The following is a 24810-nucleotide window of genomic DNA, read 5'->3' as shown; positions in this document are numbered from 1 at the left end:
GGAAGCTCGGGATTTCCACAAACCCGGTCCATAATATGCAGCACCACCACCACCATCTGCTCCACCTTCTGAACGTGCCATGTGCTTTTGGAAAACACAGGCAGAGCCCTCGGCTCTTACCCCCAGCCCAGCCCCGCGCCAAAGCCGCCCACGTTTCTGAAAGCAGTTCTCTTCCTACCATCCCCACGGGTTCATCTCACGTCCCTTCGTAAATAACAATAAATAAACAGCAAGACGCAACGCCCGAAAGGAACGAGAAAAGGACCCGCTGTCCCCGCTGACCCGCAGCCATGTCGCCGGCCCCTCCCGTGGACACCTGCGGGCGCTGAGCCCCGTCCGCCCCACCACAAAGCGGTTCGCACCGTTGCCTCCCCCCGCTCCGCCGCCCTCGTTAATCCCCAGCGCTCCCGGGGCTCGGCGCGGGGCTGCGGCAGCGCCGATCCTCCCTCCGGCTGGGAGCCGCCCCGGCAGCGGGGAAGGACGGCGGACTCGGCACGGAGGCGCGGGTGGGCCGCCTCGGGGCGATACCCTCCGCATCACCTCCGCACCTGGCACCGCGGAGCGCCCCCCTCCCCGCGCACCCGCTCGCCTCCCCAGCCTCGCGCCGCACCCCGGGGCACCCCGCGGCCTGCGGTACCGCCCGGGGAAGGGCCAGGGACGCGTTATACCTGGCCGGGCTCCTCCGGCAACCGGCGGTGGTTGGGGACCCCTGCTGCGGTGCTGCGATGCTGCTGTGCCGCGGCCGCCGCCACCTCTCCGCCCGCGCGCCGCGGATCTCCGGGCGGCTTCCTGCGTCCCCTCCCGACTCGGGGGTGAATAATCCGGCCGGGGTCAGGCAGTCACGCTGCGGCTGCGGGCTGCGTGTGCGGAGCGGCGGCGTGTGGGCAGAGAGCGAGCGGGCGGGGGCGGGCCGGGGCGGTGCTTCCGCGTGTGTGCCGGCGCGGGGCGGTGCGCGGGCGCTGGGTGGCGGCTGTCCCCGCGCGTGGCGTGGGCGTGTGGGCACCGCGTCCCTGCGTGCCTCCCGCAGCTTGCAGCGCCAAGCGGGGAAAGCCCGAGCCCCCCCAGGCTCAGTTCGGCCCTGCCCCGGTGTACTGATGCTCACCATCTGCTCGAGGGTTTATTTTTTTTCTGCCGCACGGCAGTCTGATTTCACTTCCTCATCCTCTCCTCCGATGTGTGTGTTGTGATTATTTCTCAATGGAGCTTGCCTATCGCAATCCAGGAGCATCACGGTGCTTGATTAATGGAATGAGGAGAGAGCACTGAGAAAGTGGTGGCCATATGACAAGTAAGGTCTCGTTTGTATTAACACAGCAATGGTGCACCTGGAATATTGGGGTCAAGGCAGCAGTTACAAGGCATTTAGTGCCCCTGTTCCATTCAGAAAGAAGTGGTAAAACAGAGGAACTGTTATTGATAGGACATGAGGTAATGGCCTCAAGTTGTGCAGGGGAGATTCAGATTGGGTATTAAGAAAAATTTCTTCTCAGAAAGAGTGATTGGGCACTGGAATGGGCTCCCCAGGGAGGTGGTGGAATCACTGTCCTTGGAGGTGTTCAGCAAATGTGAGGACGTGGCACTGAGGGACACAGTTGAGTGGGCATGGTGATGTTGAGTTGATGGCTGGACTAGATGGCCACCTCAGTGGCCTTTGCCAACCTTAATAATTCTATAATTTTAAACTTTAAGAAATATAATTGAGTTTTCATAATACGTTTGTCTTGTCAATTTATATAGCATCATCAGAATCAACCACTCATTTTTATATGTGACAATCAGTCAAACACATTTACTGCTCCAATCTGTGATATGTAACAACAAAAACCTAGAGGTGTTTCCATTTCTTCCTGGGCCAGATAATAAACCTAAAGCAGATCAAGTGTTCTGTGCTCACAGGGGACCAACAGGGGTATGCTGCACACAGTGATGCTACATGAACAGAAACAGGTTTTTCATAACCCATCATCCACATCTAAAAATGTCAAAAATCTCATGAGACACAGCCTCAAGAATAGGTGACCGTCATTCACAATGCTGATAGTCACAATTTGGGAATTTCAAACAGGAGTACATGGTAGCCAAAAAGTGTTACTGAGTGTTCACAACCCAGCCAAGCACACAGGCAACTCTACACACATGAGTCGTCTTAATGAAGTCTAAGACTTTTGCCATAATTAAAATGAAATATCTACTTAGCCACTTTATGGAGCTCAGACAGCCTTGAAGCCAGAGGCAGAGGAATCCAGGTTTTGCTGAATCAGGGTTCTCCCAAGAGCCTTGCACGGTTTGTCAACTCCATCTCTTATCCTTCTCCTTTTTCCCTACATTCAGTATGAGCCTCCTAATGGTTAACCCCAACTTTCCAGCACATTTGTATAAGCTATACTGCCTGCTGCTGCCCCAAAAGATGAACCATGTGATTAAGTGGCACTTCCAGACACATTTGCAACTGGTGCTTCCAGTGCCGCTAGGAAGGCTTTGGTCAGCCCAGTGACAGAGGCAGGATTGCCAGCAGCTAGAGATTGCACAGCATAACGGCAGTTTTTAAAAGAAAGCAAAAAAAAAAAAAGAAAAAAAAAAAAAAAAAAAGGTAATAAATCTAAGCATTAAGCAGTACCTGTTTTGAAGTGGGTTTGCTAATGGAAAACTCAGCAGATAGGTATGGGAGCTACGAGAGGAGGAAGATTTGTGGCCACCACACCCTAGGCCTTCCCAAGCATCCATAACATGATTATCTTCTCCCACCCATGTTCTGCTGGTCTGGCTACAGTGACTTTTGGAGAAAGCCTCTCTGTACGACAGGTATTCCACCAAAAAAATAATCCGGTTTTGTAACACAACAAAGCCTCATGAGGTAATTCCAGACTTGGAGATTAACAGAGTCAACAGGAACAATACATTCTTGCTGAGAAATAAATGTCCATAAAGTCACTACAGTGACACGTCTGATTTCCTTGCATTGTCTGTCATCTGTTTCTATTCCCTCTCTGTTTGAGTTCATTCCATGTTTCCTGCCTAATGGTTTCACATGATCTCCTGTCAGAGATTCTCTGCTTGAGTTAGAGTGGTTCTGCTTGAGTGATCCTAACTACACTGAGTCTGGGGCTGGCCACAGCTATAGAAATACTTGGGGGGTAAAACAGATTCATCTCTGTTTTGTAGAAGCTTATAATAAATCCTAAAATAACTGGTTCTGTGAGAACAACTGGCCATGCCGAGCTGCGATTCAGAGCCAGGGGCTCTGACTTAACCTCAGCACTGAGATACTCTGGGCACATCAAGAGGGAATCCATCGTTGTCTGGCCTTCACTGAAGGTTTTGCTATTTTGAGCCTGGTTGGCGCTGGATGGAGGTGCTGCTGCTCCACACTAACCACGAAGCACTATAGTCCAGTCCCAGTTTACCACCACAGGAGAAAGCAAAGGAGGCCTTTTGTACCAAACTGCTTCCACTTCATCTACAAGAATCATCTGTTCAGTGAAGCAGTGCCACACTGATCAGTATGTATTGGTTTCGCATTGCATGTGATCATATCCACTTGCACCCTTGGAGCAAGGATTAATTGAGTGACCTTCCACTTGCTGTATAGTGCCACACATGTGACATACTGCAAAAATAGTCACTAACACTGGTCAGTTTGTTAGAAGTGATGAATTTCATCATGCTGACATTAAAATCTCGAAAGAGGTCAAAGTCTGCTTTAGTTAATCACAAAAGAATACTAATCTGAAGCAGTTTTTAATTAATGTTCATGGGGTTTGTCCCCTGCTTTTAAATTGGTTGTAAATTGATTTATAGTCGCTGTCACTGGGCTCCCTCAGTGTCAGTGGCACAAACGACACCACTTCTTTTTGCAAGATAACTACCACCACTACCAGGGTCAGAAAGAAAAATGACAATGGAAGCATATAATTTCAATTCACTCAACAAGAGAAATTCTCACTACACTCTCAAAATTTAGCTTATTAAATTGAATGAAGAGCTTTTTTTTATTACTTCACCAGCAAGATATTTGACAAAGAACAGAACAGAGTAGGATAGAATAGAACAGAATAGAATAGGACTGTTCGGAAGGGAATTACAAAGATCATGAAGTCCAACTGACTGACTAGCTAGAGTACTAATCAAAACACATTATTAAGGACAACATCCACATATCTCTTAAATACAGACAGGCACGAGGCCAAAAAATCTTGATGAAAATACCTTCACTCCTAACTCAGAGGGGTATTTTCACAGTACAGTCCATTTGTACTGGCTGAAGGTCTGACCCTGCAGTAGATGAACCAACTCATGGCTTTCATTGTTATCCCTGAATCTCCACATGGGTACTGAAATCTGAAAGACTCACAAGGACTTGGGCACTATATTTTTATGAACAGCAGCTTAATGGAAGCATCCAATCCATGCTGTGTGTTTGCATTTCTTTTTATTTAGTCAACGAAAGCCTGCATATAGTCGGTTTGACTTTTCGTTCTGATCTCTTTCAGGATTCTTATGTTAGAATGTGTTGGTTCTCCAGGCTACCAGTGTTTCTTTGTGATTTGTCTGTTGTGTTATTTGTATTTAAATTGTGGAAATATTTTGGTTTGTCTAGCGATTTTTAAAGTTCATTTTTATAACATTTACATGCTAGGCAAAATTGAAGTTGACAAGCATTCTTTTCAGTGTTGTTATTTACCCATTGTACAAAATGGGAATGGGAAGGAAACCTGCTGGAAGGGAAAACTGCATTTCTATTTGAAACAGATTGATTGTTAACACTGAAAACATAGTCTGAGGGTAGTATTCTGTACCAGGAAATAAAGGATTATAATAAAGTATTGCATGCCTCATTTTATCATATCTGCAACTCTAATGCATCATCACAGCAGGAGCTTTCCACAGTATGACTGAACCTGGGGGTCTGAGCAAATTCTGCAGTTAAGACTCATTAATTAGTTTTGCCTTAGGACTAGGCAGCGCCTAAAGTTGTTCAGTTAGCATGGAATTATGAAAGTTTTCCTCATCTGTTTAGTGAGCAGCAACTTCTACGCTATGCATACAGAAGACCACACACAAGGCATATGAAAGAAAGACATCATCTGAGACAGTGCAGAGGAATGCAGGATGTCCAGGAATATTTATTAATACATAGAAACATATAAGGTGCAGTCACTTTACTGCTCAAAGCTGTAAGAGGAACCCCTCTTTGCCTTCCTAGATATATTTACAGGATTAATACAAAAAAGTTGGGAAAAAAATCATAAAATTTATTTTATTATAGAGTTACTAAGCTTGTACTATTTATACCAGCATCTTGATAATACCTAGAAAAACATATAAGGTTATTCAGTTATTGATGTTCTCCCAACAGCCTTTCAGTTAGGTGTCCAGTAGGAGGCATCTACCTGGAAAAACTTTCTGGGATTAAATATCCTAAAGCTTCTGAGTCTTTCGTGTCATCACTCTACAGGCCTACATCTCTGCTACGTGCAGTCATATAGTCAACAATAATTTGGAAAGCTGCACAAGCATGATCACCAGAGCTCACTAGAGCTTTGGCAGGAAGGCAAGGCTTGTGGTCTTCCTTAAAAAATAAGTAAATAAAATTATTAGCTCTTCATTTCCTCAAGGAAGTGCCCTACCTGCAGTTGGAGAGTGAATAGAACTAAATGAATCTTGTGCTTGAAAGCCCTTGCTGAGCCAAAATTAGAAGGAAGCTTTCTGAATCTTACCTCTCTGTCTTTTCACAGCTCCACCCTTACTTTGTGTTTGCCACCATAGGCAGTACAGTCTCAGGCAGATATGTATGTGATGGCAGTTTTGTTGTATATTACTTGCATAAAAAATTGCAATTTTTGTACAAGAGCGTGCAAGAGACTAGTGCCTTCAGATTTTTACTGCAGCTTTGCTCCATCAGATATGGCACTGGTGTGTGGAGTTGTGAAGTTCCAGGAAAGAAGGCAGCAAGCCACAAGTTCTCACCATGTGCAATCAAACTGAGATGCAAAGATATGCTCAGATGGATCCATTTTCAAATCCTTGTCTATTGTGCTTCCCCTCACATTTAGTATTTGTGGAAGAGAGAACGTTTTCTTTATTCAAAAATCTCATTTTAAAGTCAGATACTGAAATTTTCTGGACATGGAAATGGACAGGGGCTGAAACCTGTGTCGTGATTCTGATGTTTGTGCAAGGTCATCTGCTGATGGCTGGAAATCCAGTCTGCTTAATGAATTTACTGGGCTTTGGCTTACATCCTAACAGATACTCTTGACTCGATTTCATGCTTTATTATTACACAGTATTGTTATGAACGTTGCAAACGCTCATGATGTATCTCCCTGTCATAGTCTGTCTGAGAAAAAAAATCAGCACACTTCCCCAAATATAGAAATGCTCAGTGTTACTTCATGCACTGAATATTTGAACAGGCTCATATTTTGGCTCAGGTCCCCAGAGCACACATCCCTTGCTAAGGAACATGTGTTTGGAAAAGAGGATTTGTGATAACGGGACAAGTCCAGGACAACTTTGCCAAAGACACTGCTGCCCCACGAGTGGCAGCTGCACTTCTGCTGGGCATATTTTTCTCCCAGGTGGTACTCTCCTTAAATATCCTGAAGAATGGCAGCAGAAAAGTCTATTAACTGCATCCTCAAAAACGCAGTTATGTAAACGTGATATCTAGCATTAAACATACAAATTTTCAGTCATGCAGATTCCAAAACACTTAACAAACACGGCAGCCTGATGGATGCAGGCAGAAAAAAACCAGAAATTTTAGTTCAGTGGGTCCAAACACTGCAAAATGCATACCCTTCAAAACTAAATCAATAACAAAATCCCTTCAGAATGCAGAAATTATTTCACTAATATACAGTGATAATAATTCATGTCTCACAACATTTCCTGACTTCTGCATTGCTATTTACTCTCCCCCTGAGTATAGCATTATTGTTACCACGACAATCTGTGAATAATACACAGATAATAAATAGACTCTGAGATACATGTATAGAGTAGTTATGAAATGCACATCAATATCTGCTGCCAACTCTATTTAATTTTCAGAGTTTTTGAGATTTATTTAACTCATCTGTTCCTAGAGCCCAGACAATTAAATGCTGTTGGAATTAATGTGAGATAAAAATACAAAATGAAAACCTGAGTTTCATTGCAAATAAAATGTGCCAGTATGTTATATGTTTTCATTAACACACACAAAAATACAGTGTGTCTTTCCCTCCCAAGGGCAACAGTAAGTTATGCCTCAACAAGCAGCATGGATTTATGTCCCTAAATGATCCTCTCTTCAATAAACATCCGTGTACTTGCCATGAAACTTGAGGAATCGTATGTACTTCAATTAATTCCAAGATAGTTAATTAATTAATTTTTGAGAAAAAAAAAGAAGTATTAGATAATTATATTCATTAAATGATAATTCAAAAAAACATTAGGGCAAGCCAAAATAACCCCAACATGTGTTAGTATTTTTTTTCTGCAGTGTTAGAATAAGACATTTTAACACAAACCTGTGATTTTTCTTCTTTGAATTGATCCTATACCCAAAATAATTACATTTATGATTCTTTCAGGCAGAAATTGTCATTTACTTTTTGGTTGTTTTCTTACTGTTTTTAGCCCAGCATGATTCTGGTCTTCAGTGGAGATTTTAGAAAGCACATTATCCTGAGATATTCTAGAGGGTACATAGGAGTTAGGGATTTAAATCCTACTAATTACAGGAAATTGGATGCTGGCTCCCACAGACTTCTTGTGATATTCCATGCTAAATGGATACGCTGCTTAAGACTATCTTTTCTTTTGTGTCTTTAAGAAAAATTTGTTAAATAAAAAATGAGAACTCTGAAGTGATGTCCATAGATTTTATTTTGAAATTCTGGCTTATGACATCATGCATTATACAAGACCAATAACTACGTGAAATTTTAATCCTATAGAAGATATACTGACTCAGTCTATCAACCCTGCTATAGAAGCTCATGAGAAAATACATGTATATTTTCATAACAGCTAAGAGAAGAACACAAACTCCCATCTGCTGAACTTGATGGCAAAGGTGCCAGTAATTTTAATGGGAGCAGCAGTGGAGTCATATCAGTGGGTGAAAAATCTGTAAGTGCAGTACTAAACACATCCCCTGTGTAAGAAGGTACTTAAATTTAGAGATCCAAGAGTTTTTCCCTGCCTCTTTGCTGAAACAAGAGTTTCGGCACTAACTAATAGGAACAGAGCAGGGCTTATACCTTTGAATATTGAAGTATCTATACTATTTATAGCCAGAACTAAATAAAACGCAGATGGGGGGACAGTTTCACTGCAAGAGCTTTAAACGGAGAAAGTTACGTACTAATATTTGAGGTTGACTTAAATACCATCAGAAACATGTCAAGAAAAAAAAACAATTGTCTGCAGCAAGTGCGCAGTTACTGAGCTGCTGTAACTTAACTCCTACAGTACTGGAGGTAGCAATAAAGATGAAGTATTAAAGTTTGTTCTTCTACAATAATGTGTTTTAATTTTTAAAAAGGTAGGAAGTTTTTAATAATAATAATAATAATAATTACTGTAATCTACAAATAGATGGAGTGCATCCCTACTAGGATTTATGCTGTCCCAGTTTCTACTACCTAGCTTTTCCACCTTTGAAGCACTAAACTGGACAAATAATTTGTTATTTGTAAATGGCGAAATGTGTATTTAAAAGCTATTTTGGCTTGCCTTTAAAATGCTTGCAGAAATTTCTGAATTACTGTTGATAGTATATGTTGTGTTCAAAAAAAAATCACTGTGAGGCCCAACTATCAACACCACTCTTCTTTAGCTTTTAAATAGTGTGAAAAAAGAGAGTGGGAGAAGAAAGGCAGCAGAAGTGCTAATGCAATTGTTTGATGTGCGTACAAGTGAGGCAACGAGGAGGAGGCAGACATTCTGCTACTCAGGCTGTTGACAGAAAACCATTGTGCTTTATGCTTCCCACTGGCATGTGTCCTTTTCAGTGGGAAATTATTACGGCTGTATATTAAAATCTTAATGTTGATTTTATTGGTCTAATGTTGCCTTTGTGTTTTTTGTTGTTGTTGTTTGGTTTTTTCACATCCCTCACAAAAGGCAGAAAGGAGAGCAGTGAATGAGCCCACGCCTGCACAGTTCTGCATTGGCACTTTGCCAATGGAGAGTGACCACTTCAAAATGTTTTCCCTTTAATTAGCGTGAAAAAACAAATAGCAATCCAATTATCTGAAAGAATACCCTCGGGTTCTCTACACAGTGAGGGAAAAAATGCCACAGACATCCTCCAGCGCAGGAATACCTGGGCCACTCCACCAGAAGACTGTTTGGCTATAAAGCCCTGAGTTTCATGACTGGTCTGCTAGTGGGTTGCTATGTTAGGATTCAAATCCTTGATGTTTTTATTCAAACGTCTCCTCAATTTTACTTATTTATTAAACAGACCCCTGGAGAGTGACTGACAACCTCGAGATGCCAAGACAGCACCAGAAATCCTAAGTAAGACTTTCGGTAAAACCCTGTGAAAGAAAGAGGACTGCAGGACTAGCTAACAGGTGGGACATATCATCAGCACAGCACTAATAATGGAAATAATGTCAGTTTTTACAGCAGCCTTCTTGGATCTAAGAGCCTCCATCTACCAAAAATCAATGACAGAATTACCTTTAAATTCAATGTTAGGTTCACTGCAGTCTGTTTTATTCCTTGGACTTGATCCAGGCTCAAGGAATTATTCCACTAATAGTAAACTACGTGCAGAAGTTTGGCTGAGGGCTGAAGCTAGTTTTTCAGAACAATCCTTTTTATTCCAATAAACTGCTTAAAAATGCTATTTCTAGATATAGTATATAAACTAGCCAATTGATTTATGATTTAAAGTCTTTAATTTGAAGGCACTCTGAACTATTTTACTTCTACAAGACAAAGGTGAGAAATATTATTTTCCTCTGCAGGAGAAAGCCCATCACATCAATAGAATTTTATGTGAATGTGTCTCTAGAAATTAAGAGTTTTGCATTAATTATGTGTACCTTGCAATATTGTTGGAATATGCTCTGAACCACAGTAAATTTCTAGGTGCTCAGGCGCTAGTATTTACTCAGCTCTTAAAAGAAATGCAATGTTCAGAATTGAATGGGAAGCTCATTTGTGCCCATTATTGCAGTATTTATGGAGGAAAGCTTCCTGATAGTGATCAGAGTGAGATTTGCTTCAGGAAATAACAGAGAGAACATCTCTAGAGTCTCCTTGCTGTGGCACCAAAGGCCAGACTTGCAGAGATAGGAGGGAACCTTACAGCTTCATTCAGGGCTGTTGGTACCCCCTCAGAGTTAGAGTGGCTGCTATTGAGTTCTGTAAATACTGTTTTAGCAATGGTATGCATTTAACTGCATAAATAGCGATGCTGAAAAAACACAGAAGTTGTTATTAGCCATGGCAAGTGCACCAACAGCTCATGGCTCTGTGACTGCACTGGGCCAGGAGGTGAGAAGCACAGGAAGGTGAAAACTGTATTCTATCCTTCCCAGTCTATACTGCATAAGCAACAGTATTAGATGGCTCCTGAGTATGTCCACAAGCCCTAGCATCAATCAACGGGGCCAACATACAGCTGTCTTTTTCTGGAAGTGATAAACACTTCGAGAAGAAACCAAGGGAGACTCCAGGTCACCAGAGAACGTACCAGTCTGGTTGGAAGGTCCCTTTGAGGAATAAATCACATAGATGAGCACTTTTGAGAAACAGGCTGAGCAGGAACATGAACCCAGGACACTTGCATGAAGCTTTTTAATCATAAGCTGTTGAAAATCTGGCAACATCATGCTGTTCCCTCAACCCAGTCCCCACAGGACTGAAATTACGTAGGTTAGGAGGGACTTCAAGAGGTCATCTACTCCAGCCCCTGCCCAAAGCAGAGACAGCTTAAGAAGTGTATCCAACTGCCTTTGGAGATCAAAGTAAAACAAACCCCTTTGCCGGTTGCTAATTTTAGATCCCAAGCGAGGAGGCATTAAAGGGCAGTTAAACTCCAGCTCTTTCTTCTAAATTGTACTTCTCAGATAGTCCATTAAATAGGAGCTTCTCTCATTTCAGAGAATCATTTCCTCACATTTTTCTTCACTTCTATACACAGGGAATCTAGAGGCTTAATTTAGTCCTGAATGCTAAATACACACAGAGTATGGAGAAGACTTAAGAAGATGGCCCTGGTGTACTGAGCACCCTTGCTCCTTTGTAAGCACCACAGCCCTCTGGAGCACCTCTACCACAACAGCCATTTGTCTACTGACCCTATCAGATGCCAAATCAGCCCTGTAAGAGTCACCAGGCAAAGGAGAGATCAAAGTTAGAGGGTCTCTCATCAGAGCTCTATAACTGCTTTTACCTCTGATTCATCTCTGCAAACAGTAGAGATACCCTGATTTCAGCTACTTAAGTATCTGTATGTAACAATGATATGTTTAGGCTTTTAAGTATAGACTAAAACCTCAGCTAATTTTTGTTTTGGAAATGGATTCTAAATCCCATCGGTACGTGAACTGTAATTTGAATAAAGAAAATAAAAGGCCGAATAAGGAAGAAGATGATCGCTGTAGAAATCCTGTAATTTCAGTAGAAGAAATAAAGTTTCAATACCAGTCCCCTAACACAGCGTAGAGTCTGTGATGTGGTAGAGCTGTGGGGAAAAAGGCTCTAGATTAACCAACCTCTTTGCAAAGTGATGAATTCTAAGGAAGTTATGGGAAAATGAGCAAAAAAACCCCAACCCTTTGAACATTAAAATAGTAGCTACGCAGTTAATGAACTACAATGGGTTAGGAACAAGGGACAGAACGTTTCTAACTTTCACATAAGTATACTTTAATTTATGGAGACGAAGCAACATTGAAATGGTCAGTGATAATGGGACAGTGACTCAACTGTAGTGTTCGGCACAGCCTAAGCTCTAAGATGAATTGAACTGTATTTTATGGCATGACCACACATGAGTCAGTTGATTGTCTTGTTTACACAATTATTTCACTTGAATGCCTGAAAATTTGAGATGATTTGCCACATTGTGCAACAACTGAAAAAATATGTGTAACTTGGTGTGCCAGAGTGTTGTTACAAACTAATTAATAACGAAAGCTGATCTGGCACCTGAAAGACAGCTTTCCCCAAAATGTACAATGAGGGGCAGTGAGGTTTCTTTGTGGCAGTTGTGAATGCAGCAGTCAATAAGCTTCCCTGTGCTCTGCTGACACACAGTCGAAGGAATCTATGTCGGTCCTGTGCCAGAAATAAACATACTTTGATCTCTTCAGTGAGCAGACCGTGTGAACCACAACAGAACCAGATATTCTAGTCTATCCACCTCCTGGGAAACCCAGCACCGTCATTCTGAACCTCTCTCCTCTTGTCCCTGCAGGAGGGGCTGGGCCAGATACAGTGGGTACTCAGGTGGGGGGAAGATGTTGTCCTGGCCAGCCCCAAAGGGATGCTTAGCCCTGGCTATGCTCTTGCATCTTGATAGATAAGGGCCTGAGCACAGCTTCTCACCATCCTGCTTATCCCCTTTCCCTGGCCTGCTGCTGCTCTCCCTTTGCACAGGATGAATCCGGCACCTGATGTGTACCCACGAAAAAAGCCACCTCCAAAATTTCACATGGGCCATTTGCAATGTTTTTAGTCTATTTGCACCTGAATAAAGCAGAGCAAAAGGGAAGTGACCCCGTGATCAAGAGAGCAAGGCACAAGACAAGGATGCCCTTCAGGAAGCCCTGGGAATGAGCCCAAGGAAAAACTCTCATTCCCGTTATTTTTATTTTGTTTTTGTTATTATCAAGCCCTGAGGAGGGGGCTTTAAGATACAGGTCAAGTTTACCTTTCCAATGTGGTAAAACTTGCACATGACCCTTCCAGAATGTCTCTCTGTTCCTTCTTAAATGATATACAACACATACACATGAATTCCTTTTTTGAAAGTAATACCCTTTGCTGAACATCGTGTTTTGTTTTTTGTTTGTTTGTTGTTTAGGAAAAAGTAAACATTTCTGGTAAACACTACATCAGCCCATCAAACTAATGCAAAACCATGTTTGTAATAGCATCTAATAACAACATTGCACATATTACAGTCAGTGTTACAATTGGAAAGATTATTGTGGTGAAAATGAGAAAAGAAACAAACAGGGAAGGAATGCTTACCTATATCCAAAAAACTAGGTTCACAAAAAAGACTCCACAGAGGAGGGATCTCCAAAAAGAAAGCCTTCCCCCATGCCAGTCAGCCTTTAAATGGGGTCTAGGTCTTGCCTTCACCTGTGCTGACTCAGTCCTTTCCCCAGGTGATCAATTCAGGCTGTGACTCAACAGTTCCCATACAGTACATCTAAGATGTTTTTTTCTGCCTGCTAACCATAATACAGGGACAAGCAAAATTATGTTCTGCAATATGAACCAAAAATATCACTTAAACCAGCATTTCCCAGGAGAAGAAATCCTATGTATTTAATTACCTTTCACCATTATGCATTCAATCAAATCTTCTCTCATCCTTGACAAGGCCAACTTTGCACCTTCCTGTTGTTTTGTCATACAAAAGCAGGATGTCATTCCTCTAGCGAAAATAATTGTCAACAATAAAGAGGTGATTTCTTTGACATTTGCTAGGATATTGCTGAAAAATCTCTTTAGTATGGATCACTTCAACTCACTGACTAGGAGAACTGACTGGAAACTAAGCTGTAAAATCCAAGAACTGCCATTGTGTCTGATATGAAAATGTAATATCCATATTCTTCTTAGCTTAGAGGAAGATGTACTCCCTGCTAGGCAAAATATACATGTATGCAACTCTGCTTTCTCTGCCACACATTTGTGCTGCAATCTAACAAACAGCTTTTCATAGATACTTAACATCTTCAACAGAAACACAAGAAGGTGTATTCTTAAATAAAAACAACAGGGAAAACAAAAATGAAAATTAGTGCTAAGATCAAGATGAACATGTCTGCAACACTGGCATCGCTTCTACACTGGTCCAGAATGACAGTCTTGAATCCCTCATGACAGCTGCATATTCATAAAAATAAGGAGAACTGTTGCTTGGAAGACTCTGGAATATAGCCCATATCTCAATGGTAATGTGTTTTATGGGATGTTTTAGGTGCAGAGGGAGAAGGATCCTGTCATATTCCTTGATCTGATTCTCATTTTCTGGCATTGTTCATAATGCATTTCCACATAAGACAGCTTTTAAAGAAGATTAAGATTTCTAAATTTCATGGGAAGAATGTTACACAGTAGACTAGGAAGCAAATAGTACTTTGTCAATGGTTATCTTATAATATATGGCATTTTATAGAGATTGTCTACAGAGCAAAACATTTGCAGTGTCATCAAAATTACTTGCTGAGGCTCTATTTGACATGCAAATTAAGAAGCATGAAGAAATTAAGAAGAAAGATACTATAATTTTTTTTGAAGGGTACTCAAGCAGATGCAAAAAGAATGTTGGAATGACGTTTCATCTTTTCCTTTTTTCTAAACTACCAGAGTGATTAAATTGTACATGCTGTTCCTCAGTCTACACAAAAACAACTGTTTTATCTCAGTGCCTCCAATACCGCTTCAGCCAGGCTGAGTCAGCCAGTGCTTAGAAGAAGCAAGCAAGATGATACTCCTCAGTTTTCCCTGCGGTTTGCAGTTGTCAGAGTCAAGAGAGTTTTCAAGTTTGCATATCTTCTACCAGTAACAACATCCCTGGAGCCCAATCCACTGCAGCTTCCCTCATGCTTACCTTGAAGGAGCTGGAACTACTAGTGGAGGTCAGCCATAAGCACCCAGCAGATGTTGAAAAGTTTATCATGCTGAGGAGACCTTGCCTGTTGTCTCCGTGCAATATCAGATTCCAGCTCCAGAGGGGAAATGGACAGGAGGAGAACTGAAGGATGATAAGGGATCTGGGGACATACAATACCATGGGAATGAAGGCCACTGGTCCAAAGCCTTCTGTGCCTTGCTCTGTGGGCATCATGGGGAGCTACTGGACATTAAGGCTGGTTGTTGGGATGCTGATGTTGGTCACTCTTTGGACACCTTGCTGAAGCCTCAAAATGACATACAGTTCCCATACTAACACTCCCTGACATAAAGAACTTGCTCATTTCCAATTTCACTATATTCACAGCCAGACAAGTTCTCTAAGTTCAATGAGGTTATTAAATAGTGACCTAATCCCACAGAGACAGAATACACCGAGGCAGTCTCCCATTCAGCAGCATACAGCTGGTACGTTGGGATGTCCTTCTGGGTTGTGCTGTGCCTGTGGGAACCGCATCCCTTCTGCTTTCCTGGCATGGTTTCCAAATGCAGGAAAATACAAAAGCATAGCCCTGGTATCCCATTCTATTCCCGGGCAAAGCAGGAGTTGCTAATATGCTCTGACTTACAAATTCTGAAGCCATGCACTTAGCCTTGCCTTGTCTCCCACCTTCTTTTGCAATTTGCTTCTTCTTCAGTGCTGGTCCCTGCCCTTAAACAATTAACTCAGCAAAGTCTGAGTACCAGCCGTATCTCCTGTAGTGCTCGAAGTCTCACCTTTTCCAGCAGAGTTTATCGCTCAACTACCTTAAAACATCTTAGATAGCACAGGCTGCTCTGTGTATTGCTTTCTCCATGTTATGTTAAAATGACTCTCAAAGATTCTGGCTCACAATAGAACTGCTTTTAGCATCGTATGAACAGGGCTGGGCCGTGTGCCAGGTGTTTCCTTTTAAGCTGTGCATATGTTAAACAGTCAAGCTTTGCATACATCTCTGTAGATGACTAACAAAAAAGCCTTACCATTATTGCTTTTAAGTCACTTATTTTGCTGAAAGCTCAAGTATTAATATTTTTTTTTCAGAGAAGTACACTTCCATACGCATTTATTATGAATGTGTCTGATATGCAGAAAGATAATGCAAGGTAATAATTAAAACTAATTGTGGAATTCAATTACAGTGAACTAGAAAAAGCATCAGTAGTAATATGTGTACTGAAATGCACTTCCAGTTGTGCACTTTTAAGCATTCACAAAGAGCATCACTTATTTCTTACTGCATATGAGTTTACCATTTAAGCAGTTCACATTATGTATGAATTCATAGTACACTAATTTAAGAGTGCAGCAATAAATATTACTAGATAATTGTACAGCACAAATGGCAATACAGCTGGAGTCCACATAACTAGGGAAAAAAGTCATAATGATCAGTACTGTTTCAGGGCCATATCACATTAATTCAGAAGGGAGTCAAATTTTTACACCTTATTTATGTTTTAGTTATAGATATCACAGAGCAAACAGATGCTTATCACTGGAATTCACCCAGCTCAATACTCATCTTTTCATAAGGCCCACAGCTTGCCTTCATTCCTGAACTACCCCAGCATTAATCAGGTGACCCTTGACAGGGCATTTTTCTATTTCATCTTTTTATTGAAACAAAACATCAAGTGGCAAAGATTGCCAAGTCAATACCAGAATGTACATAAATGATAGTAAGAGTAGTCTTGGAAAATGTGGTCAATCTCTTCTATTGTTATTTCAAGCCTGTGAGGAGATAAATCTGCATTTCACTTAATCTGCTTATGCTCCATTTTATATTTAAGAAATTGAACCAATAGGTATAGATTGCTGTGGTGTGATTTGTGGTATTGAGCACAAGAAAAGGCTGGGAACTCAGGGCTTGACAAATAGCTGTTCCACTGGAAATGGCAGCAAGCTTTGTGCATTCAAGTTTCTCTTTCCTGGCTCACTGCTTAAAATTGGACAGAGGTACTGCCCCATCTTAAGAAAGCTATCTCTGCTAATTAAGAAAAAGGCAATATTTCATTGATCAAAATTAAGTTCTGGCATGTGTTCACTGACTGGTACATTAGATGAATGACATGTTTAACATATACTTTTCCTTGCATTGTTTTTCTTTTCTGTAGACAACAACACAGCTATATGAAAGCTTGGAAATGGAATCATAGAATGCCTTAGGTTTGAAGGGACCTCATTTTATGACAATCTTCAGTAGCAATAAAAAGTAGAATTGTTATGATTTTACTCTTCTTGATCTGCTCCTTGTCTAGAACACAACATAAGTTAGCCAAGGATCAAGTCTTCACATTACTAATTTAGGGTGTCCAACACGTTGAGTGAATGGAATATCCCACCATACAAATCAAATGAGTTGAATTCGTGGTACCAAAGGCTAAGATTTAATCTGAAACTTTTACCACGAATTTGAAAATAACAAATTTAATCTAGGGCTTTGTTTTCCTTTTCCTAAGGAGATTTTTCTATTATCAAATACCAAATAGTTCCATTTGTACCTACTGAAAGAAGCCATCAGGATTTACAGAAATCTTGCCTCTTAACAGGCCTATAATCAATAAATCCTGATATGGCCACTGTGCCTCTGCTGTGAGAAAGCTACAGAGCACTTTGGCAGGGAAAAAGGCAAAGAGTGGCAGTGTCAAATTAGAGCACTGCTCCTTGGGAGCAAGCTGAGTGCTAGCATTGTAAGCTGTAGGCCAGGATCACCACGGTGAGCCCAGGAGCCCAATATCTCAAAGAGAAGCATTTCCTGATCAACACCAATTGCTCCCAGATTTCCCAGACCAAGCCAACTCCCAGCACTCCCCAAAGAGGGAGAAAAATATTCAAAAATTGCATCCATATCACCACACCAGGTTTCCCCAGGGCTCTCCCACAGACCAAACTGGGAGGCTGTACAACATTCCTGCCTCTAGCTTGACCCCAAGCACAGCCTGAGGCCATCTGACAGATCTCCTGCAAAAGGAGGCAGCTTAAAACAGTCACAGACGGATGTCTGCAGCCAGACTGTCAGCATCCAGGAGCCTACAGGCAGGCTGCAAGGGGTCCTGTTCCTCCAGGGCAGCAGGTGGTTGACCATGGAGCAAGTCTACAGCCATCCTTGCTCCTTCCTGTGATCCCTAAACAGATAACACTGGTAGTGAGTGCTATCAGGAGCATGTGTGTTTTCAGGAACATTAGTTATAATGAAACTCTTTAGTATCAGCAACCCAGCTGATAGAAGACAGCTGGTAGAAGGGGGAGGATCATTGTGTATTACCAATATTGTCATCTTCCACTGAGCCCTGCTCTCATTTTCATGAGCAGCACAGGATTAACTGCAGTTTACATTAGTAAGAGTTACTGTACTGCGATACATCACAAAGAAAACTGAGCCCTTTATCTTTTCAGCAGACTCCTATTTTACTATCTTCTATGATGTAACAGATTTTGTGCAGCTTATATTGTAAAGCTGACATTTGTTTCTTCTGTTCTGAGAGCCTTGGAAATCTGCAATGAACCGTCAATAACAGCAAAGTAGAGCATTTTTACATGCTTTATAGAAATCAGGTTTGTATTACAGCCAGAAGCAGTGGCAGACTGGTTTTTATAGGCACTTTGAATTTGCAGTTGAAAAGTTTGGGGCAAGGAAATTCTATGTTTGTGTTCAGTGTTTGGGTCCAGCTGCAAGCTGCTCCCCAAGTGCACCTGGCACAGTTCTCTGCAACGGGTTATGACATCAAAAAGAAGGGAGCTCTGTGGACATGATAAATCCCTTCTACCAAACTACAATTAGATCCTTCCGAGGCTGCTTCAGCCTATAAGATTGCAGTAGGAATGTTTGCGTAGCCCTGACTGAATATTCGCTTACATGCCTGGGGTTTGTTTCACTCTCTCTTGAAGCATTCAGAGATCACTCTAACTGAACAGTCAGTAGAGGGCTTCATCAACCATGGATACCATCTGAGAATCCGATAAACCAAAAATCTCCTTAATAAAGTTTGTTCTAGTGATGGACAGCATTCAGTGTTTAAAAGAAGTGTATAAATAATTACCCCGAGCCTGACTGTGTCACTAGATACAAGTATGCATGGCAGGTGTGGGCCTATGCTGTGAAAATTTAAATCATTTCCATGTCCTATAACTCCAGGCTGATCCCTCAAGTCTGTCATCTTCATGTAGTTGTCACAGCACTGACTCAGGGCTGCAGGATTCACTGAATTTCAAAGCTGCTTCTCTTCTGCCTGCTCTCAGAGAGGTCAATGGCACATGACATACTGTGCCAGCGTGACTTCTGGCGGCAACTGCACAACACAAAGGAGTTTCTGCATCTCATTCTATGGGGACACACATCAAATATCTTTGAAAGGCCCACCGCCATGTCTGACCTGCCAAATAGTCAGAGATGAACAGGGTCATATAACAATAATAAAATATTTTCCAGAGAGGGCTCAGAGCTAGTGAAACACTACTGTTCTACTACTTACCAGCATTCAGTCCTTCTTTTTGAACCCCAAATGTTGTATCAGAGCCCGTTCTGATACCTGTAATATCTGAGCTCTGGAAAGACTCCCGCGTTCACTGAAGTCGTCTCACATGAGACTTTCTTTTGTCAAGATTCGAATTGGTACAGTAGATTCTAACAACACTTCTTTTTCCTAACTGGCCGTGGTAGATGACTCCACCTCTCTGATGCCTGCTGAAGAATGAATAAGAAACAGCATTTAAACCCACTCTAAGAGTGCAATCCGGCAGTTCAGTCCACATTCTCTTTGATTTTTAAGTTCACCAGGTAAAAGCAGCTGTTATAAATGTCTTGTGTGGATTTATGTACTTTAATCTAGAAACATCTGCATTAAAACTAAATTTGTCCTGAGCTATAGCTTCTCTTTTTAAAAGATATCCAAATCTGAGGACATCAGATGAAAGAAAACCCAGTTTTTCTCCAGGCATTTTCACTTCAATGGCTAATTGCTCTTAAAAGTAAATATTAAAATTCATAATTAGCTTTCTTGATTACTCAGAATAATTTGACCCTCATGCTATTCATTTTTCATGTTGCTTTTAATAAGCAATAGGCAGGGGGCTGGAAGGGGAAGCAATCTACTTTTTCTGCAACGGTCAGGGGAGGAAATGAGAAAACCCCAGGAAAACACAGATCTACCACTGAATGGCAAATTTTTCACAATATGAAAACCTAGCGAAATCCACTGAGCTCACTAATTGTACCAATTAAGACTAGTTCATAACCAGATTTTATTTTTAATGCTAACATTTTTCTATGTTAATACATTCCGGTTCCTGCAATTATCTATCAACACACTAAATAACTGAACAGATTCTAACACAGAAAGTGTTTTTCTATTTCTGTTTTTCTATCAGTTTTTTTACTTACAGAGAGATACCTCCCAGGTATCATACTCCCTATGGGTAGAGGTTTTACATTTAAGTGTGTGAAGGACTCCGGTTCTAGTATATAGAATACAGATGCACACGCAGCATACATTCATAGCCATAATTGAAGTCTGCTTACAGAACTCTGAAGGCACAGATTAGAACTTGAGGGATGTGACTTCACAGATTTTAAACCTTTTACTATTTGTTACTCCCTCTCTCAAACAAAGCTGTATCATCAAGTTATGTACCAATGGAGAACCTGAAAACTGAGGGGAGGTTGAAAATAACATCTAACTCTGTACATCAGGAAGGTGGAGGAGTGGGGAAGGGATCAGCAGCTTTGTCACTCAGTGAAACAGAGGTACCTGTGATCATTAATTAAAGGCTGTACATTTCCCAGCCTGAGCAGTCTTTCACAGAGCAGTGTTAAAAGAAAAAATCATGGGTTAATTTCATATATATTTGCATTTGCATTTAGCATCAGAAGAATTTTTTATTATGCATCAGACAGAATACAGACAAAAGAATAATGTTCTTGAAATGGAAATAGAATTTCAGCAAGAATGTCAACAAGAGATACCAAGCCATCTGTTGCCTCTGATATGGCCTGACTGTGCAGAATGTGTAGAAAATGAGAGTTTCAGTCCTGTTAAGTCAGTGGCATGCTCCTATTTTTCATCTCGGGATGACGTGACATAGTAGAAAAATATGCTTTTATGCCAATTGACATAGGAGTTCAGGCTTAAATACAGATATTCACAAGCAGTCACTTTCTAACACCTTTTTCCTTCATTTTTGGTGGCTATAGAAAATAATATATTTTATCCATATTAGCTTAAAGCTCGCTAGTAGACAAGGATTTTGATATTCAGAGTCAGCACTGTTGGGAAGCCCAGCCGGTGGTGGGGGAGGCCTCGTGCTTGCAGCTCAACCTCTGCCCAGCCTCTGGAAGAGAACAGCATGGCACCAGAGACAGGAAGGTATTGGCTGCAGAGCCTTAGGCTTCAAACATAAAGTGAGTAGTCTTCTTTAAATCAGTCTTCTCCCTCGCTCCTCCTCATCCCCCCACCCAAAGCAGTTATTTCATGTAATTCACTGTAGAACATTGGAAAAAAACAACCACCATACCATTTTTTTTCTTTTTGTCTTTTTTTAAGTAAGTGAAAAGTACAGACGCCATACATAAATCTGTAGAAAGTAGAAGCTAAAATTGAAAAAAAATCTGCTTTATATGTGTTAGTGGAAGATAGCATGCACCTCCAGCTAAACGACGTCAGCAAAAGGGCAGACGCTGCAACACAAGCATATAGTAACCACAAAGCCTGGGAAGTCCTTGAAAGAAAATAAGAAGAAACGCACTGCAATGGTTTTTTTACTGGCTTCTTGTTCCAAATATATGTGACATCCAAGAAGAAAAATAAAAAGTTTGTGCTTTCTATAAATGGCAACACAGGGGAACTATTATCCTGCGTTCTGCATACCCTTAGAAGTAAGTTATAGAGCTGTAACTTCCTAAGAAGATGTAAGAACCAATAATAGAAATGTCTCATTACTAGAAACAGAATCTAGTAAACAAAAACTTCCTTCACTCATCATTCAATACACATCTCAGAAGAAAATATTCCTTTTCACATCATTTTTCGTAACATCAGCTTCCATTACCTAAAATCACTTGTCTTCAAAAAAGATTTTAATGGTTGGAGGCATGGCACAAAAGAAATAAAGAGTAATAAGAGGAAAGCTTTATAGAGAGCTATTGAACATCTTCTTATCAACAGTTTTCTGCAAATGTATCTGCAGAAAGCAACTTACATCCTTCATGTTAGACTTGATCCCCCACTGCGTGCACCATTTGAATGGAGGACAAATTAAGCATTCAAGGGAAAGGAAATCCACCAAGACCCTATATGCTGGAATAACACTTCCGCATGAAGCATTCATTGTTTGGACAGGGAGATGCTGGGATATGGAGCCTCACTTGAATGTTACACAGAATGTCCACACACATGACTAAGTATAAGGATTCCATGCACACATGCTGGACATCGAGCGTATTTTGTACAGATACATGATTGGATTCAAGAACACTCACCTTTTAGTTCTTTAGGTTTGTGGGGAACAAAAGCAATCAAAAAATCAGTGATCAAAAGTATGTAAATTCACTACTTTGCATTCTGAATACTTGCTTGATTAACAAGGGCTTTGAGTAGCTTGGGTGCATGGATGCAAAATATTTCTTTACTAGATCTAGCTGTTCAAAGCTACCATATCTACATTAAGTTCACAGGAAAGACTGCTTTATTACTTCTACAGAGACATAAGTTTTGGCAGCTCTTAGCACATGGTTTCTCTCTCAGGAAATTTTCTATACCTACAGCTCTGCTGTATTTCAAAAGTAGTTCAAAGATATAGGATGTTAAGTTACAATACTTTTCACTATGTCTTTCTTCTAGTTTTACTCTGTATACTCATTTTCATCCCCCTAGATAAGAATGCATTTTAATTTCACATTCTCTTAATTAGATATTATCATAATAACAGAAGTGCCATGGATCAAGTTGAGACTATGGTGTGAAATTTCACATCTCCCTAGCATAACAACTTGAAAAGAAGGCAAAATATAAGCACAAGACTGCATGATAATAGCAGAAATATTTCAGACTGAAAACAGCTTTATGTAGGTAATGAAATGAACACAAAAATTCTCCTTAAAAAAGGGCAACTGTTTGCTATCTTCTCCAGTCATTTTGCACTGAGCTGAGCAGTTACAATCCAGTCCCTGCGAAGTGGTGGAACCCACCGGTCTCTTAATTGCTCCATTTCTGCTCAGCAAGAGATGCTGTTTTCTGTTCATAACTTGTTGGATTTACCTCTGCACTGCTGCCTCACTCTCACTCCTTTGGGATGTATCAGAAGGTCTCTGGCAGCAGTGAGGCCAAGCACTTGGATGCTTGTAGCTGTACTTCTGGATGCTGAGAGCAGCTGTAGGGCCCCTTCCCACTCAACAGCTCCTCTACATTCCTCTTGGGTCCTCACTTGCAGAAGCACAGGTAGGTGTGAGCAGAAGCAAGGGCTGCTCTAACTATACAACCATCACATACCAAGGGGAAGATCACACTCCCACAGAGCAATCAAGCAGCAGTGAACAAAAACCAACACCTCTTTCATCTTGCTTAGCAAGTATGTTGTTAATAAGAACCTCATTACTGAGCCCTATGCTTCTAGTAAAGATGGGAAAGAGTCTCCTGGGGTTTTGGTTTTCTCTCTTTCACCCTGTCAGCACAGGAACAATGCTCACCTCACAACTTTGCAAATACTTCCAACTTCTTGGAAAGTAGCACAGAAAGTAACTAGGAGGCCATTAAGAAAGCAGTCAAAATATTAGAACCCATTGAAGAAATTGTAATCAAATTCAATTCCTGTTAAAACACAGGAAAAAAAAACAAAACAAAACAAAACAAAACAAAACAAAACAAAACAAACCCTTGGAATTCAAGTGATATCCTGACTTTTTCCAGGTATTGTTAACTGAAAAAATTAGTGAAAGTTCAGAGCAATCTTCCTGCCTCCTTCCATATGAGATCTATTACATACCTTAGCCACCACAGAACTATCAGTGCTAGAGTAAGTTGACATGGGCAGATTTTTTCACTGCAAAATAAATGGAAGGAGTACAGGAGGCACATCTGCTGAAACAGGGAGAGAGAAGGAAAGAAAAACACAACCTTTTCTTGTCCTCCTTTGCTTGTGCTACTGTATTTTTCAAGTGATCAAGTAGAAACTCCTTACGAATAAGCCCTATATCCAGTCCCAAATACTTCTCACCTGCATCAGAAACATGTGCAAATCTCTCAGTCCATTCACAGCAAACAGGGCTTATTTTATTGCAGACCAATGCTAGAGACTTGATCAGGGATCATTTTATTTTAAGCAGATTAAGGAAAGTATTCCAAGAACAAAACGTTTTTGTGGATTTAACAAATACACATGCTGGAAAATAAAAGAGAAAAAAAAATAGGAAAAGATGAAAGATGCTATAACAGCGAACACAGAGCGGCACATCCTATTAATTAACAAAGTATGGTTAAATAGACTGAAAATCTTTATCACAAGAAAAAGAAATATTTGATGTTGGTTGATGTTTTCATTCTTAATTTTTGTCTATCCTTTTCAACGTATGCCATTTTTCTAAAGAAATGAATGCTAAGATCAAAATAGGAGTCTGTAAGAGAGAAAGGGATCAGATAGTACAGAAAGTTGTGGGGGTGAGGGCTAGAATCTCATTACGCTAATACCTGGGTGTATTGCAAAAATTAATTAATTTTCATTGCATTCTTTGTGAGATGAGGGGATGATATTATCTCTGTTACACAGAAAAGGAACTGAAGCACAGGCAGAAGGAAAAAAAACCACACTATCACCATGGGGATGTCATCTGATAGACATAGCACATGATTTTTCAGAGCATACAGTGTTACATAGCACTTAATATAGTTAAAGCACAGTTTTTAACATTAGATTTTGAAAAAATATATATATCAGTGTAATGCAGTTCC

General features: G+C 40.9%; 1 protein-coding gene across 15 annotated transcripts in view; it reads right to left on the bottom strand.

Moving 5' to 3' along the window:
• Positions 1 to 889, bottom strand: part of CCSER1 (coiled-coil serine rich protein 1) — a 620464-nt gene extending 619575 nt beyond the window's left edge. For all 15 annotated transcript variants that reach the window (XR_007376361.1, XM_048941935.1, XM_048941933.1 and 12 more), the window contains exon 1: positions 669 to 889. The gene's annotated coding sequence lies outside the window, so the exon portion shown is untranslated. The remainder of the gene's footprint in view (positions 1 to 668) is intronic.
• Positions 890 to 24810: the final 23921 nt, after the last annotated feature.

Source organism: Lagopus muta, chromosome 4, assembly GCF_023343835.1.
Source record: "Lagopus muta isolate bLagMut1 chromosome 4, bLagMut1 primary, whole genome shotgun sequence".
Lineage (NCBI taxonomy): Eukaryota > Metazoa > Chordata > Aves > Galliformes > Phasianidae > Lagopus > Lagopus muta.
This window is presented reverse-complemented; position numbering and strand designations above follow the sequence as displayed.